General features: G+C 45.7%; 7 non-coding genes across 7 annotated transcripts; all 7 read left to right on the top strand.

Annotated features, from left to right (window-relative positions):
* The first annotated feature begins 173 nt into the window (after nt 1-173).
* TRNAG-UCC (transfer RNA glycine (anticodon UCC)) lies at nt 174-245 on the top strand. The gene has a single exon. It is a non-coding gene; the product is annotated as a tRNA-Gly (tRNA).
* A 3,113-nt stretch (nt 246-3,358) lies between these two features.
* Nucleotides 3,359-3,430, top strand: TRNAG-UCC (transfer RNA glycine (anticodon UCC)). The gene has a single exon. It is a non-coding gene; the product is annotated as a tRNA-Gly (tRNA).
* A 1,510-nt stretch (nt 3,431-4,940) lies between these two features.
* Nucleotides 4,941-5,012, top strand: TRNAG-UCC (transfer RNA glycine (anticodon UCC)). Its single transcript has one exon. It is a non-coding gene; the product is annotated as a tRNA-Gly (tRNA).
* A 3,112-nt stretch (nt 5,013-8,124) lies between these two features.
* TRNAG-UCC (transfer RNA glycine (anticodon UCC)) lies at nt 8,125-8,196 on the top strand. The gene has a single exon. It is a non-coding gene; the product is annotated as a tRNA-Gly (tRNA).
* A 1,509-nt stretch (nt 8,197-9,705) lies between these two features.
* Nucleotides 9,706-9,777, top strand: TRNAG-UCC (transfer RNA glycine (anticodon UCC)). Its single transcript has one exon. It is a non-coding gene; the product is annotated as a tRNA-Gly (tRNA).
* A 1,521-nt stretch (nt 9,778-11,298) lies between these two features.
* Nucleotides 11,299-11,370, top strand: TRNAG-UCC (transfer RNA glycine (anticodon UCC)). Its single transcript has one exon. It is a non-coding gene; the product is annotated as a tRNA-Gly (tRNA).
* A 3,114-nt stretch (nt 11,371-14,484) lies between these two features.
* TRNAG-UCC (transfer RNA glycine (anticodon UCC)) lies at nt 14,485-14,556 on the top strand. Its single transcript has one exon. It is a non-coding gene; the product is annotated as a tRNA-Gly (tRNA).
* The last annotated feature ends 1,433 nt before the right edge of the window (nt 14,557-15,989 follow it).

Here is a 15,989-nt window from a genome sequence, read left to right as displayed (position 1 = left end):
TCTTCTGCACAGCTTTGTCCTTGGTTTCAATCCCCAGTTCTTTACCCTCTACAAGACAATTTCTACTGCTTTTCATGTTGGTATCCACACCAAATGCACCATGGGAACCGGTGCAAGATTGCCACTGCACTCGGCGTTGTAACATCTGGAACCTAGAGGACACACATCAGAGGGCGTTGGTGGTATAGTGGTGAGCATAGCTGCCTTCCAAGCAGTTGACCCGGGTTCGATTCCCGGCCAACGCAGTGCAAATATTTATATATTCTCCAAGCAGGATATATTTTAATGCAACATGTCACAAAACTGAAATATCAGAAACAGAATAATCAGCCGTTATATAAAAAAATAAACAAACACGTAGGTAGACATCTCGATCGCCTCATCTGCTACATTCATTGTCCCAATATATGCTATTTTCCATAAAGCACTCACCACTCACATGTGCTGATAATAAATATTTTGCTGGGGGCAGGCAATGAAAGGGCTGAGCCCCGACCAGACATTATAACCCCAGCATCCCTATTTTAAAAAGCATTTCTAGGCGATATCTAGCCTCTGAAAATAATAGGCAAGATCCACCGATAAATCTGGCAAAAGTCCCCAAGATTTTGTGCATACTTGTGCTCTCACCTGAATGCAGTGCCACCTTGTAACCATCGGATGTAACTGCGGCTCAGAAAAATGTTTTATCAGAGGGCAAGTTGAGAGGACTCCAAGTGGCAGATTTCCACGGAAAGAGCCTCTCGCTGCAGCAGGAAGGTTGGATATTCAAATTGGCATAGTTTCCTGTCCAGCGTCCTCTCACGTCCCGAACGCTCCCAAACACTCAAAAGCCTCACACCGGGCAAGCCCTCACCGTGTAGATCTCTGGCTCCCAGGTAAAGCCAAATCCTGAGTATGCTAGTGCTAGGATCACAGAGAAAGGACAGGGACAGAGAGCTGCTGTCTTGGTAAAGGCCTGAAACGGCTAATTCCTAAGAGGGTCTGCACTTTCAGTTATGACTGACTGTGAGTGGGGAAGATGAAGATTTTCTGTACCCAGCATACCTTGCGATGTGCTTAGGCAAATGAGGAGAGAGCCCCACCAATCCCTTGCCACTCCGCTGAAAGCTCCTCCTCTGCATAAAGAGAGCACTTTCACAAGGGAGCAGAGTGGCGCAGCGGAAGCGTGCTGGGCCCATAACCCAGAGGTCGATGGATCGAAACCATCCTCTGCTAATATTGCTTGATTTTCCTTCCTAGGACTAATCTGTCATTTCCACCCTGCCAGCAAGGAAAAGCGCAGGCTTGTGCTAGCTATGTGAGAAAAGACTTCTCAACTATCTGTCTCTGCTGTAAATCAAGAGAGTGATCGTCAAAGGATCAACCCTATACTTTGAAAGTAAAGATACCCAATTAGAAGCATAAATGACAGGTGGGACCTTCACACGTTTTTCGGGGCATGCTTTGAATTTCATTCTTCCCTTTTTGTTCTGCTTTTATCAATCTCCTATGCATTTCATGGAATTTACTCCCTTTCTCTTCGCTGCTTTGCTTCCGATGCTGCCCATATGCTCATTTCCACTATTTGTACTGCTGCTTTCCATTTCTTCTCTTCTGCACAGCTTTGTCCTTGGTTTCAATCCCCAGTTCTTTACCCTCTGCAAGACAATTTCTACTGCTTTTCATGTTGGTATCCACACCAAATGCACCATTGGAACCGGTGCAAGATTGCCACTGCACTCGGCGTTGTAACATCTGGAACCTAGAGGACACACATCAGAGGGCGTTGGTGGTATAGTGGTGAGCATAGCTGCCTTGCAAGCAGTTGACCCGGGTTCGATTCCCGGCCAACGCAGTGCAAATATTTATATATTCTCCAAGCAGGATATATTTTAATGCAACATGTCACAAAACTGAAATATCAGAAACAGAATAATCAGCCGTTATATAAAAAAATAAACAAACACGTAGGTAGACATCTCGATCGCCTCATCTGCTACATTCATTGTCCCAATATATGCTATTTTCCATAAAGCACTCACCACTCACATGTGCTGATAATAAATATTTTGCTGGGGGCAGGCAATGAAAGGGCTGAGCCCCGACCAGACATTATAACCCCAGCAACCCTATTTTAAAAAGCATTTCTAGGCGATATCTAGCCTCTGAAAATAATAGGCAAGATCCACCGATAAATCTGGCAAAAGTCCCCAAGATTTTGTGCATACTTGTGCTCTCACCTGAATGCAGTGCCACCTTGTAACCATCGGATGTAACTGCGGCTCAGAAAAATGTTTTATCAGAGGGCAAGTTGAGAGGACTCCAAGTGGCAGATTTCCACGGAAAGAGCCTCTCGCTGCAGCAGGAAGGTTGGATACTTCAAATTGGCATAGTTTCCTGTCCAGCGTCCTCTCACGTCCCGAACGCTCCCAAACACTCAAAAGCCTCACACCGGGCAAGCCCTCACCGTGTAGATCTCTGGCTCCCAGGTAAAGCCAAATCCTGAGTATGCTAGTGCTAGGATCACAGAGAAAGGACAGGGACAGAGAGCTGCTGTCTTGGTAAAGGCCTGAAACGGCTAATTCCTAAGAGGGTCTGCACTTTCAGTTATGACTGACTGTGAGTGGGGAAGATGAAGATTTTCTGTACCCAGCATACCTTGCGATGTGCTTAGGCAAATGAGGAGAGAGCCCCACCAATCCCTTGCCACTCCGCTGAAAGCTCCTCCTCTGCATAAAGAGAGCACTTTCACAAGGGAGCAGAGTGGCGCAGCGGAAGCGTGCTGGGCCCATAACCCAGAGGTCGATGGATCGAAACCATCCTCTGCTAATATTGCTTGATTTTTCTTCCTAGGACTAATCTGTCATTTCCACCCTGCCAGCAAGGAAAAGCGCAGGCTTGTGCTAGCTATGTGAGAAAAGACTTCTCAACTATCTGTCTCTGCTGTAAATCAAGAGAGTGATCGTCAAAGGATCAACCCTATACTTTGAAAGTAAAGATACCCAATTAGAAGCATAAATGACAGGTGGGACCTTCACACGTTTTTCGGGGCATGCTTTGAATTTCATTCTTCCCTTTTTGTTCTGCTTTTATCAATCTCCTATGCATTTCATGGAATTTACTCCCTTTCTCTTCGCTGCTTTGCTTCCGATGCTGCCCATATGCTCATTTCCACTATTTGTACTGCTGCTTTCCATTTCTTCTCTTCTGCACAGCTTTGTCCTTGGTTTCAATCCCCAGTTCTTTACCCTCTGCAAGACAATTTCTACTGCTTTTCATGTTGGAATCCACACCAAATGCACCATTGGAACGGGTGCAAGATTGCCACTGCACTCGGCGTTGTAACATCTGGAACCTAGAGGACACACATCAGAGGGCGTTGGTGGTATAGTGGTGAGCATAGCTGCCTTCCAAGCAGTTGACCCGGGTTCGATTCCCGGCCAACGCAGTGCAAATATTTATATATTCTCCAAGCAGGATATATTTTAATGCAACATGTCACAAAACTGAAATATCAGAAACAGAATAATCAGCCGTTATATAAAAAACAAAACAAACACGTAGGTAGACATCTCGATCGCCTCATCTGCTACATTCATTGTCCCAATATATGCTATTTTCCATAAAGCACTGACCACTCACATGTGCTGATAATAAATATTTTGCTGGGGGCAGGCAATGAAAGGGCTGAGCCCCGACCAGACATTATAACCCCAGCAACCCTATTTTAAAAAGCATTTCTAGGCGATATCTAGCCTCTGAAAATAATAGGCAAGATCCACCGATAAATCTGGCAAAAGTCCCCAAGATTTTGTGCATACTTGTGCTCTCACCTGAATGCAGCGCCACCTTGTAACCATCGGATGTAACTGCGGCTCAGAAAAATGTTTTATCAGAGGGCAAGTTGAGAGGACTCCAAGTGGCAGATTTCCACGGAAAGAGCCTCTCGCTGCAGCAGGAAGGTTGGATACTTCAAATTGGCATAGTTTCCTGTCCAGCGTCCTCTCACGTCCCGAACGCTCCCAAACACTCAAAAGCCTCGCCCTCACCGGGTAGATCTCTGGCTCCCAGGTAAAGCCAAATCCTGAGTATGCTAGTGCTAGGATCACAGAGAAAGGACAGGGACAGAGAGCTGCTGTCTTGGTAAAGGCCTGAAACGGCTAATTCCTAAGAGGGTCTGCACTTTCAGTTATGACTGACTGTGAGTGGGGAAGATGAAGATTTTCTGTACCCAGCATACCTTGCGATGTGCTTAGGCAAATGAGGAGAGAGCCCCACCAATCCCTTGCCACTCCGCTGAAAGCTCCTCCTCTGCATAAAGAGAGCACTTTCACAAGGGAGCAGAGTGGCGCAGCGGAAGCGTGCTGGGCCCATAACCCAGAGGTCGATGGATTGAAACCATCCTCTGCTAATATTGCTTGATTTTTCTTCCTAGGACTAATCTGTCATTTCCACCCTGCCAGCAAGGAAAAGCGCAGGGTTGTGCTAGCTATGTGAACAAAGACTTCTCAACTATCTGTCTCTGCTGTAAATCAAGAGAGTGATCGTCAAAGGATCAACCCTATACTTTGAAAGTAATGATACCCAATTAGAAGCATAAATGACAGGTGGGACCTTCACACGTTTTTCGGGGCATGCTTTGAATTTCATTCTTCCCTTTTTGTTCTGCTTTTATCAATCTCCTATGCATTTCATGGAATTTACTCCCTTTCTCTTCGCTGCTTTGCTTCCGATGCTGCCCATATGCTCATTTCCACTATTTGTACTGCTGCTTTACATTTCTTCTCTTCTGCACAGCTTTGTCCTTGGTTTCAATCCCCAGTTCTTTACCCTCTACAAGACAATTTCTACTGCTTTTCATGTTGGTATCCACACCAAATGCACCATTGGAACCGGTGCAAGATTGCCACTGCACTCGGCGTTGTAACATCTGGAACCTAGAGGACACACATCAGAGGGCGTTGGTGGTATAGTGGTGAGCATAGCTGCCTTCCAAGCAGTTGACCCGGGTTCGATTCCCGGCCAACGCAGTGCAAATATTTATATATTCTCCAAGCAGGATATATTTTAATGCAACATGTCACAAAACTGAAATATCAGAAACAGAATAATCAGCCGTTATATAAAAAAATAAACAAACACGTAGGTAGACATCTCGATCGCCTCATCTGCTACATTCATTGTCCCAATATATGCTATTTTCCATAAAGCACTCACCACTCACATGTGCTGATAATAAATATTTTGCTGGGGGCAGGCAATGAAAGGGCTGAGCCCCGACCAGACATTATAACCCCAGCATCCCTATTTTAAAAAGCATTTCTAGGCGATATCTAGCCTCTGAAAATAATAGGCAAGATCCACCGATAAATCTGGCAAAAGTCCCCAAGATTTTGTGCATACTTGTGCTCTCACCTGAATGCAGTGCCACCTTGTAACCATCGGATGTAACTGCGGCTCAGAAAAATGTTTTATCAGAGGGCAAGTTGAGAGGACTCCAAGTGGCAGATTTCCACGGAAAGAGCCTCTCGCTGCAGCAGGAAGGTTGGATACTTCAAATTGGCATAGTTTCCTGTCCAGCGTCCTCTCACGTCCCGAACGCTCCCAAACACTCAAAAGCCTCACACCGGGCAAGCCCTCACCGTGTAGATCTCTGGCTCCCAGGTAAAGCCAAATCCTGAGTATGCTAGTGCTAGGATCACAGAGAAAGGACAGGGACAGAGAGCTGCTGTCTTGGTAAAGGCCTGAAACGGCTAATTCCTAAGAGGGTCTGCACTTTCAGTTATGACTGACTGTGAGTGGGGAAGATGAAGATTTTCTGTACCCAGCATACCTTGCGATGTGCTTAGGCAAATGAGGAGAGAGCCTCACCAATCCCTTGCCACTCCGCTGAAAGCTCCTCCTCTGCATAAAGAGAGCACTTTCACAAGGGAGCAGAGTGGCGCAGCGGAAGCGTGCTGGGCCCATAACCCAGAGGTCGATGGATCGAAACCATCCTCTGCTAATATTGCTTGATTTTTCTTCCTAGGACTAATCTGTCATTTCCACCCTGCCAGCAAGGAAAAGCGCAGGCTTGTGCTAGCTATGTGAGAAAAGACTTCTCAACTATCTGTCTCTGCTGTAAATCAAGAGAGTGATCGTCAAAGGATCAACCCTATACTTTGAAAGTAAAGATACCCAATTAGAAGCATAAATGACAGGTGGGACCTTCACACGTTTTTCGGGGCATGCTTTGAATTTCATTCTTCCCTTTTTGTTCTGCTTTTATCAATCTCCTATGCATTTCATGGAATTTACTCCCTTTCTCTTTGCTGCTTTGCTTCTGATGCTGCCCATATGCTCATTTCCACTATTTGTACTGCTGCTTTCCATTTCTTCTCTTCTGCACAGCTTTGTCCTTGGTTTCAATCCCCAGTTCTTTACCCTCTGCAAGACAATTTCTACTGCTTTTCATGTTGGAATCCACACCAAATGCACCATTGGAACGGGTGCAAGATTGCCACTGCACTCGGCGTTGTAACATCTGGAACCTAGAGGACACACATCAGAGGGCGTTGGTGGTATAGTGGTGAGCATAGCTGCCTTCCAAGCAGTTGACCCGGGTTTGACTCCCGGCCAACGCAGTGCAAATATTTATATATTCTCCAAGCAGGATATATTTTAATGCAACATGTCACAAAACTGAAATATCAGAAACAGAATAATCAGCCGTTATATAAAAAAAAAAAAACACGTAGGTAGACATCTCGATCGCCTCATCTGCTACATTCATTGTCCCAATATATGCTATTTTCCATAAAGCACTCACCACTCACATGTGCTGATAATAAATATTTTGCTGGGGGCAGGCAATGAAAGGGCTGAGCCCCGACCAGACATTATAACCCCAGCATCCCTATTTTAAAAAGCATTTCTAGGCGATATCTAGCCTCTGAAAATAATAGGCAAGATCCACCGATAAATCTGGCAAAAGTCCCCAAGATTTTGTGCATACTTGTGCTCTCACCTGAATGCAGCGCCACCTTGTAACCATCGGATGTAACTGCGGCTCAGAAAAATGTTTTATCAGAGGGCAAGTTGAGAGGACTCCAAGTGGCAGATTTCCACGGAAAGAGCCTCTCACTGCAGCAGGAAGGTTGGATACTTTAAATTGGCATAGTTTCCTGTCCAGCGTCCTCTCACGTCCCGAACGCTCCCAAACGCTCAAAAGCCTCACACCGGGCAAGCCTTCACCGGGTAGATCTCTGGCTCCCAGGTAAAGCCAAATCCTGAGTATGCTAGTGCTAGGATCACAGAGAAAGGACAGGGACAGAGAGCTGCTGTCTTGGTAAAGGCCTGAAACGGCTAATTCCTAAGAGGGTCTGCACTTTCAGTTATGACTGACTGTGAGTGGGAAAGATGAAGATTTTCTGTACCCAGCATACCTTGCGATGTGCTTAGGCAAATGAGGAGAGAGCCCCACCAATCCCTTGCCACTCCGCTGAAAGCTCCTCCTCTGCATAAAGAGAGCACTTTCACAAGGGAGCAGAGTGGCGCAGCGGAAGCGTGCTGGGCCCATAACCCAGAGGTCGATGGATCGAAACCATCCTCTGCTAATATTGCTTGATTTTTCTTCCTAGGACTAATCTGTCATTTCCACCCTGCCAGCAAGGAAAAGCGCAGGCTTGTGCTAGCTATGTGAGAAAAGACTTCTCAACTATCTGTCTCTGCTGTAAATCAAGAGAGTGATCGTCAAAGGATCAACCCTATACTTTGAAAGTAAAGATACCCAATTAGAAGCATAAATGACAGGTGGGACCTTCACACGTTTTTCGGGGCATGCTTTGAATTTCATTCTTCCCTTTTTGTTCTGCTTTTATCAATCTCCTATGCATTTCATGGAATTTACTCCCTTTCTCTTCGCTGCTTTGCTTCCGATGCTGCCCATATGCTCCTTTCCACTATTTGTACTGCTGCTTTCCATTTCTTCTCTTCTGCACAGCTTTGTCCTTGGTTTCAATCCCCAGTTCTTTACCCTCTGCAAGACAATTTCTACTGCTTTTCATGTTGGTATCCACACCAAATGCACCATTGGAACCGGTGCAAGATTGCCACTGCACTCGGCGTTGTAACATCTGGAACCTAGAGGACACACATCAGAGGGCGTTGGTGGTATAGTGGTGAGCATAGCTGCCTTCCAAGCAGTTGACCCAGGTTCGATTCCTGGCCAACGCAGTGCAAATATTTATATATTCTCCAAGCAGGATATATTTTAATGCAACATGTCACAAAACTGAAATATCAGAAACAGAATAATCAGCCGTTATATAAAAAAATAAACAAACACGTAGGTAGACATCTCGATCGCCTCATCTGCTACATTCATTGTCCCAATATATGCTATTTTCCATAAAGCACTCACCACTCACATGTGCTGATAATACATATTTTGCTGGGGGCAGGCAAGGAAAGGGCTGAGCCCCGACCAGACATTATAACCCCAGCAACCCTATTTTAAAAAGCATTTCTAGGCGATATCTAGCCTCTGAAAATAATAGGCAAGATCCACCGATAAATCTGGCAAAAGTCCCCAAGATTTTGTGCATACTTGTGCTCTCACCTGAATGCAGCGCCACCTTGTAACCATCGGATGTAACTGCGGCTCAGAAAAATGTTTTATCAGAGGGCAAGTTGAGAGGACTCCAAGTGGCAGATTTCCACGGAAAGAGCCTCTCGCTGCAGCAGGAAGGTTGGATACTTCAAATTGGCATAGTTTCCTGTCCAGCGTCCTCTCACGTCCCGAACGCTCCCAAACGCTCAAAAGCCTCCCCTCACCGGGTAGATCTCTAGCTCCCAGGTAAAGCCAAATCCTGAGTATGCTAGTGCTAGGATCACAGAGAAAGGACAGGGACAGAGAGCTGCTGTCTTGGTAAAGGCCTGAAACGGCTAATTCCTAAGAGGGTCTGCACTTTCAGTTATGACTGACTGTGAGTGGGGAAGATGAAGATTTTCTGTACCCAGCATACCTTGCGATGTGCTTAGGCAAATGAGGAGAGAGCCCCTCCAATCCCTTGCCACTCCGCTGAAAGCTCCTCCTCTGCATAAAGAGAGCACTTTCACAAGGGAGCAGAGTGGCGCAGCGGAAGTGTGCTGGGCCCATAACCCAGAGGTCGATGGATCGAAACCATCCTCTGCTAATATTGCTTGATTTTTCTTCCTAGGACTAATCTGTCATTTCCACCCTGCCAGCAAGGAAAAGCGCAGGCTTGTGCTAGCTATGTGAGAAAAGACTTCTCAACTATCTGTCTCTGCTGTAAATCAAGAGAGTGATCGTCAAAGGATCAACCCTATACTTTGAAAGTAAAGATACCCAATTAGAAGCATAAATGACAGGTGGGACCTTCACACGTTTTTCGGGGCATGCTTTGAATTTCATTCTTCCCTTTTTGTTCTGCTTTTATTAATCTCCTATGCATTTCATGGAATTTACTCCCTTTCTCTTCGCTGCTTTGCTTCCGATGCTGCCCATATGCTCATTTCCACTATTTGTACTGCTGCTTTCCATTTCTTCTCTTCTGCACAGCTTTGTCCTTGGTTTCAATCCCCAGTTCTTTACCCTCTGCAAGACAATTTCTACTGCTTTTCATGTTGGTATCCACACCAAATGCACCATTGGAACCGGTGCAAGATTGCCACTGCACTCGGCGTTGTAACATCTGGAACCTAGAGGACACACATCAGAGGGCGTTGGTGGTATAGTGGTGAGCATAGCTGCCTTCCAAGCAGTTGATCCGGGTTCGATTCCCGGCCAACGCAGTGCAAATATTTATATATTCTCCAAGCAGGATATATTTTAATGCAACATGCCACAAAACTGAAATATCAGAAACAGAATAATCAGCCGTTATATAAAAAAATAAACAAACACGTAGGTAGACATCTCGATCGCCTCATCTGCTACATTCATTGTCCCAATATATGCTATTTTCCATAAAGCACTCACCACTCACATGTGCTGATAATAAATATTTTGCTGGGGGCAGGCAATGAAAGGGCTGAGCCCCGACCAGACATTATAACCCCAGCAACCCTATTTTAAAAAGCATTTCTAGGCGATATCTAGCCTCTGAAAATAATAGGCAAGATCCACCGATAAATCTGGCAAAAGTCCCCAAGATTTTGTGCATACTTGTGCTCTCACCTGAATGCAGTGCCACCTTGTAACCATCGGATGTAACTGCGGCTCAGAAAAATGTTTTATCAGAGGGCAAGTTGAGAGGACTCCAAGTGGCAGATTTCCACGGAAAGAGCCTCTAGCTGCAGCAGGAAGGTTGGATACTTCAAATTGGCATAGTTTCCTGTCCAGCGTCCTCTCACGTCCCGAACGCTCCCAAACACTCAAAAGCCTCGCACCGGGCAAGCCCTCACCGTGTAGATCTCTGGCTCCCAGGTAAAGCCAAATCCTGAGTATGCTAGTGCTAGGATCACAGAGAAAGGACAGGGACAGAGAGCTGCTGTCTTGGTAAAGGCCTGAAACGGCTAATTCCTAAGAGGGTCTGCACTTTCAGTTATGACTGACTGTGAGTGGGGAAGATGAAGATTTTCTGTACCCAGCATACCTTGCGATGTGCTTAGGCAAATGAGGAGAGAGCCCCTCCAATCCCTTGCCACTCCGCTGAAAGCTCCTCCTCTGCATAAAGAGAGCACTTTCACAAGGGAGCAGAGTGGCGCAGCGGAAGCGTGCTGGGCCCATAACCCAGAGGTCGATGGATCGAAACCATCCTCTGCTAATATTGCTTGATTTTTCTTCCTAGGACTAATCTGTCATTTCCACCCTGCCAGCAAGGAAAAGCGCAGGGTTGTGCTAGCTATGTGAACAAAGACTTCTCAACTATCTGTCTCTGCTGTAAATCAAGAGAGTGATCGTCAAAGGATCAACCCTATACTTTGAAAGTAATGATACCCAATTAGAAGCATAAATGACAGGTGGGACCTTCACACGTTTTTCGGGGCATGCTTTGAATTTCATTCTTCCCTTTTTGTTCTGCTTTTATCAATCTCCTATGCATTTCATGGAATTTACTCCCTTTCTCTTCGCTGCTTTGCTTCCGATGCTGCCCATATGCTCATTTCCACTATTTGTACTGCTGCTTTACATTTCTTCTCTTCTGCACAGCTTTGTCCTTGGTTTCAATCCCCAGTTCTTTACCCTCTACAAGACAATTTCTACTGCTTTTCATGTTGGTATCCACACCAAATGCACCATTGGAACCGGTGCAAGATTGCCACTGCACTCGGCGTTGTAACATCTGGAACCTAGAGGACACACATCAGAGGGCGTTGGTGGTATAGTGGTGAGCATAGCTGCCTTCCAAGCAGTTGACCCGGGTTCGATTCCCGGCCAACGCAGTGCAAATATTTATATATTCTCCAAGCAGGATATATTTTAATGCAACATGTCACAAAACTGAAATATCAGAAACAGAATAATCAGCCGTTATATAAAAAAATAAACAAACACGTAGGTAGACATCTCGATCGCCTCATCTGCTACATTCATTGTCCCAATATATGCTATTTTCCATAAAGCACTCACCACTCACATGTGCTGATAATAAATATTTTGCTGGGGGCAGGCAATGAAAGGGCTGAGCCCCGACCAGACATTATAACCCCAGCATCCCTATTTTAAAAAGCATTTCTAGGCGATATCTAGCCTCTGAAAATAATAGGCAAGATCCACCGATAAATCTGGCAAAAGTCCCCAAGATTTTGTGCATACTTGTGCTCTCACCTGAATGCAGTGCCACCTTGTAACCATCGGATGTAACTGCGGCTCAGAAAAATGTTTTATCAGAGGGCAAGTTGAGAGGACTCCAAGTGGCAGATTTCCACGGAAAGAGCCTCTCGCTGCAGCAGGAAGGTTGGATACTTCAAATTGGCATAGTTTCCTGTCCAGCGTCCTCTCACGTCCCGAACGCTCCCAAACACTCAAAAGCCTCACACCGGGCAAGCCCTCACCGTGTAGATCTCTGGCTCCCAGGTAAAGCCAAATCCTGAGTATGCTAGTGCTAGGATCACAGAGAAAGGACAGGGACAGAGAGCTGCTGTCTTGGTAAAGGCCTGAAACGGCTAATTCCTAAGAGGGTCTGCACTTTCAGTTATGACTGACTGTGAGTGGGGAAGATGAAGATTTTCTGTACCCAGCATACCTTGCGATGTGCTTAGGCAAATGAGGAGAGAGCCTCACCAATCCCTTGCCACTCCGCTGAAAGCTCCTCCTCTGCATAAAGAGAGCACTTTCACAAGGGAGCAGAGTGGCGCAGCGGAAGCGTGCTGGGCCCATAACCCAGAGGTCGATGGATCGAAACCATCCTCTGCTAATATTGCTTGATTTTTCTTCCTAGGACTAATATGTCATTTCCACCCTGCCAGCAAGGAAAAGCGCAGGCTTGTGCTAGCTATGTGAGAAAAGACTTCTCAACTATCTGTCTCTGCTGTAAATCAAGAGAGTGATCGTCAAAGGATCAACCCTATACTTTGAAAGTAAAGATACCCAATTAGAAGCATAAATGACAGGTGGGACCTTCACACGTTTTTCGGGGCATGCTTTGAATTTCATTCTTCCCTTTTTGTTCTGCTTTTATCAATCTCCTATGCATTTCATGGAATTTACTCCCTTTCTCTTTGCTGCTTTGCTTCCGATGCTGCCCATATGCTCATTTCCACTATTTGTACTGCTGCTTTCCATTTCTTCTCTTCTGCACAGCTTTGTCCTTGGTTTCAATCCCCAGTTCTTTACCCTCTGCAAGACAATTTCTACTGCTTTTCATGTTGGAATCCACACCAAATGCACCATTGGAACGGGTGCAAGATTGCCACTGCACTCGGCGTTGTAACATCTGGAACCTAGAGGACACACATCAGAGGGCGTTGGTGGTATAGTGGTGAGCATAGCTGCCTTCCAAGCAGTTGACCCGGGTTTGACTCCCGGCCAACGCAGTGCAAATATTTATATATTCTCCAAGCAGGATATATTTTAATGCAACATGTCACAAAACTGAAATATCAGAAACAGAATAATCAGCCGTTATATAAAAAAAAAAAAAAACACGTAGGTAGACATCTCGATCGCCTCATCTGCTACATTCATTGTCCCAATATATGCTATTTTCCATAAAGCACTCACCACTCACATGTGCTGATAATAAATATTTTGCTGGGGGCAGGCAATGAAAGGGCTGAGCCCCGACCAGACATTATAACCCCAGCATCCCTATTTTAAAAAGCATTTCTAGGCGATATCTAGCCTCTGAAAATAATAGGCAAGATCCACCGATAAATCTGGCAAAAGTCCCCAAGATTTTGTGCATACTTGTGCTCTCACCTGAATGCAGCGCCACCTTGTAACCATCGGATGTAACTGCGGCTCAGAAAAATGTTTTATCAGAGGGCAAGTTGAGAGGACTCCAAGTGGCAGATTTCCACGGAAAGAGCCTCTCACTGCAGCAGGAAGGTTGGATACTTTAAATTGGCATAGTTTCCTGTCCAGCGTCCTCTCACGTCCCGAACGCTCCCAAACGCTCAAAAGCCTCACACCGGGCAAGCCTTCACCGGGTAGATCTCTGGCTCCCAGGTAAAGCCAAATCCTGAGTATGCTAGTGCTAGGATCACAGAGAAAGGACAGGGACAGAGAGCTGCTGTCTTGGTAAAGGCCTGAAACGGCTAATTCCTAAGAGGGTCTGCACTTTCAGTTATGACTGACTGTGAGTGGGAAAGATGAAGATTTTCTGTACCCAGCATACCTTGCGATGTGCTTAGGCAAATGAGGAGAGAGCCCCACCAATCCCTTGCCACTCCGCTGAAAGCTCCTCCTCTGCATAAAGAGAGCACTTTCACAAGGGAGCAGAGTGGCGCAGCGGAAGCGTGCTGGGCCCATAACCCAGAGGTCGATGGATCGAAACCATCCTCTGCTAATATTGCTTGATTTTTCTTCCTAGGACTAATCTGTCATTTCCACCCTGCCAGGAAGGAAAAGCGCAGGCTTGTGCTAGCTATGTGAGAAAAGACTTCTCAACTATCTGTCTCTGCTGTAAATCAAGAGAGTGATCGTCAAAGGATCAACCCTATACTTTGAAAGTAAAGATACCCAATTAGAAGCATAAATGACAGGTGGGACCTTCACACGTTTTTCGGGGCATGCTTTGAATTTCATTCTTCCCTTTTTGTTCTGCTTTTATCAATCTCCTATGCATTTCATGGAATTTACTCCCTTTCTCTTCGCTGCTTTGCTTCCGATGCTGCCCATATGCTCATTTCCACTATTTGTACTGCTGCTTTCCATTTCTTCTCTTCTGCACAGCTTTGTCCTTGGTTTCAATCCCCAGTTCTTTACCCTCTGCAAGACAATTTCTACTGCTTTTCATGTTGGTATCCACACCAAATGCACCATTGGAACCGGTGCAAGATTGCCACTGCACTCGGCGTTGTAACATCTGGAACCTAGAGGACACACATCAGAGGGCGTTGGTGGTATAGTGGTGAGCATAGCTGCCTTCCAAGCAGTTGACCCAGGTTCGATTCCTGGCCAACGCAGTGCAAATATTTATATATTCTCCAAGCAGGATATATTTTAATGCAACATGTCACAAAACTGAAATATCAGAAACAGAATAATCAGCCGTTATATAAAAAAATAAACAAACACGTAGGTAGACATCTCGATCGCCTCATCTGCTACATTCATTGTCCCAATATATGCTATTTTCCATAAAGCACTCACCACTCACATGTGCTGATAATACATATTTTGCTGGGGGCAGGCAAGGAAAGGGCTGAGCCCCGACCAGACATTATAACCCCAGCAACCCTATTTTAAATAGCATTTCTAGGCGATATCTAGCCTCTGAAAATAATAGGCAAGATCCACCGATAAATCTGGCAAAAGTCCCCAAGATTTTGTGCATACTTGTGCTCTCACCTGAATGCAGCGCCACCTTGTAACCATCGGATGTAACTGCGGCTCAGAAAAATGTTTTATCAGAGGGCAAGTTGAGAGGACTCCAAGTGGCAGATTTCCACGGAAAGAGCCTCTCGCTGCAGCAGGAAGGTTGGATACTTCAAATTGGCATAGTTTCCTGTCCAGCGTCCTCTCACGTCCCGAACGCTCCCAAACGCTCAAAAGCCTCCCCTCACCGGGTAGATCTCTAGCTCCCAGGTAAAGCCAAATCCTGAGTATGCTAGTGCTAGGATCACAGAGAAAGGACAGGGACAGAGAGCTGCTGTCTTGGTAAAGGCCTGAAACGGCTAATTCCTAAGAGGGTCTGCACTTTCAGTTATGACTGACTGTGAGTGGGGAAGATGAAGATTTTCTGTACCCAGCATACCTTGCGATGTGCTTAGGCAAATGAGGAGAGAGCCCCTCCAATCCCTTGCCACTCCGCTGAAAGCTCCTCCTCTGCATAAAGAGAGCACTTTCACAAGGGAGCAGAGTGGCGCAGCGGAAGTGTGCTGGGCCCATAACCCAGAGGTCGATGGATCGAAACCATCCTCTGCTAATATTGCTTGATTTTTCTTCCTAGGACTAATCTGTCATTTCCACCCTGCCAGCAAGGAAAAGCGCAGGCTTGTGCTAGCTATGTGAGAAAAGACTTCTCAACTATCTGTCTCTGCTGTAAATCAAGAGAGTGATCGTCAAAGGATCAACCCTATACTTTGAAAGTAAAGATACCCAATTAGAAGCATAAATGACAGGTGGGACCTTCACACGTTTTTCGGGGCATGCTTTGAATTTCATTCTTCCCTTTTTGTTCTGCTTTTATCAATCTCCTATGCATTTCATGGAATTTACTCCCTTTCTCTTCGCTGCTTTGCTTCCGATGCTGCCCATATGCTCATTTCCACTATTTGTACTGCTGCTTTCCATTTCTTCTCTTCTGCACAGCTTTGTCCTTGGTTTCAATCCCCAGTTCTTTACCCTCTGCAAGACAATTTCTACTGCTTTTCATGTTGGTATCCACACCAAATGC

The sequence above is a fragment of the Triturus cristatus genome, chromosome 11, assembly GCF_964204655.1.
Source record: "Triturus cristatus chromosome 11, aTriCri1.1, whole genome shotgun sequence".
Lineage (NCBI taxonomy): Eukaryota > Metazoa > Chordata > Amphibia > Caudata > Salamandridae > Triturus > Triturus cristatus.
Note: the sequence above shows the minus strand (reverse complement) of the source record. Positions and strands in the feature narration are given on the sequence as shown.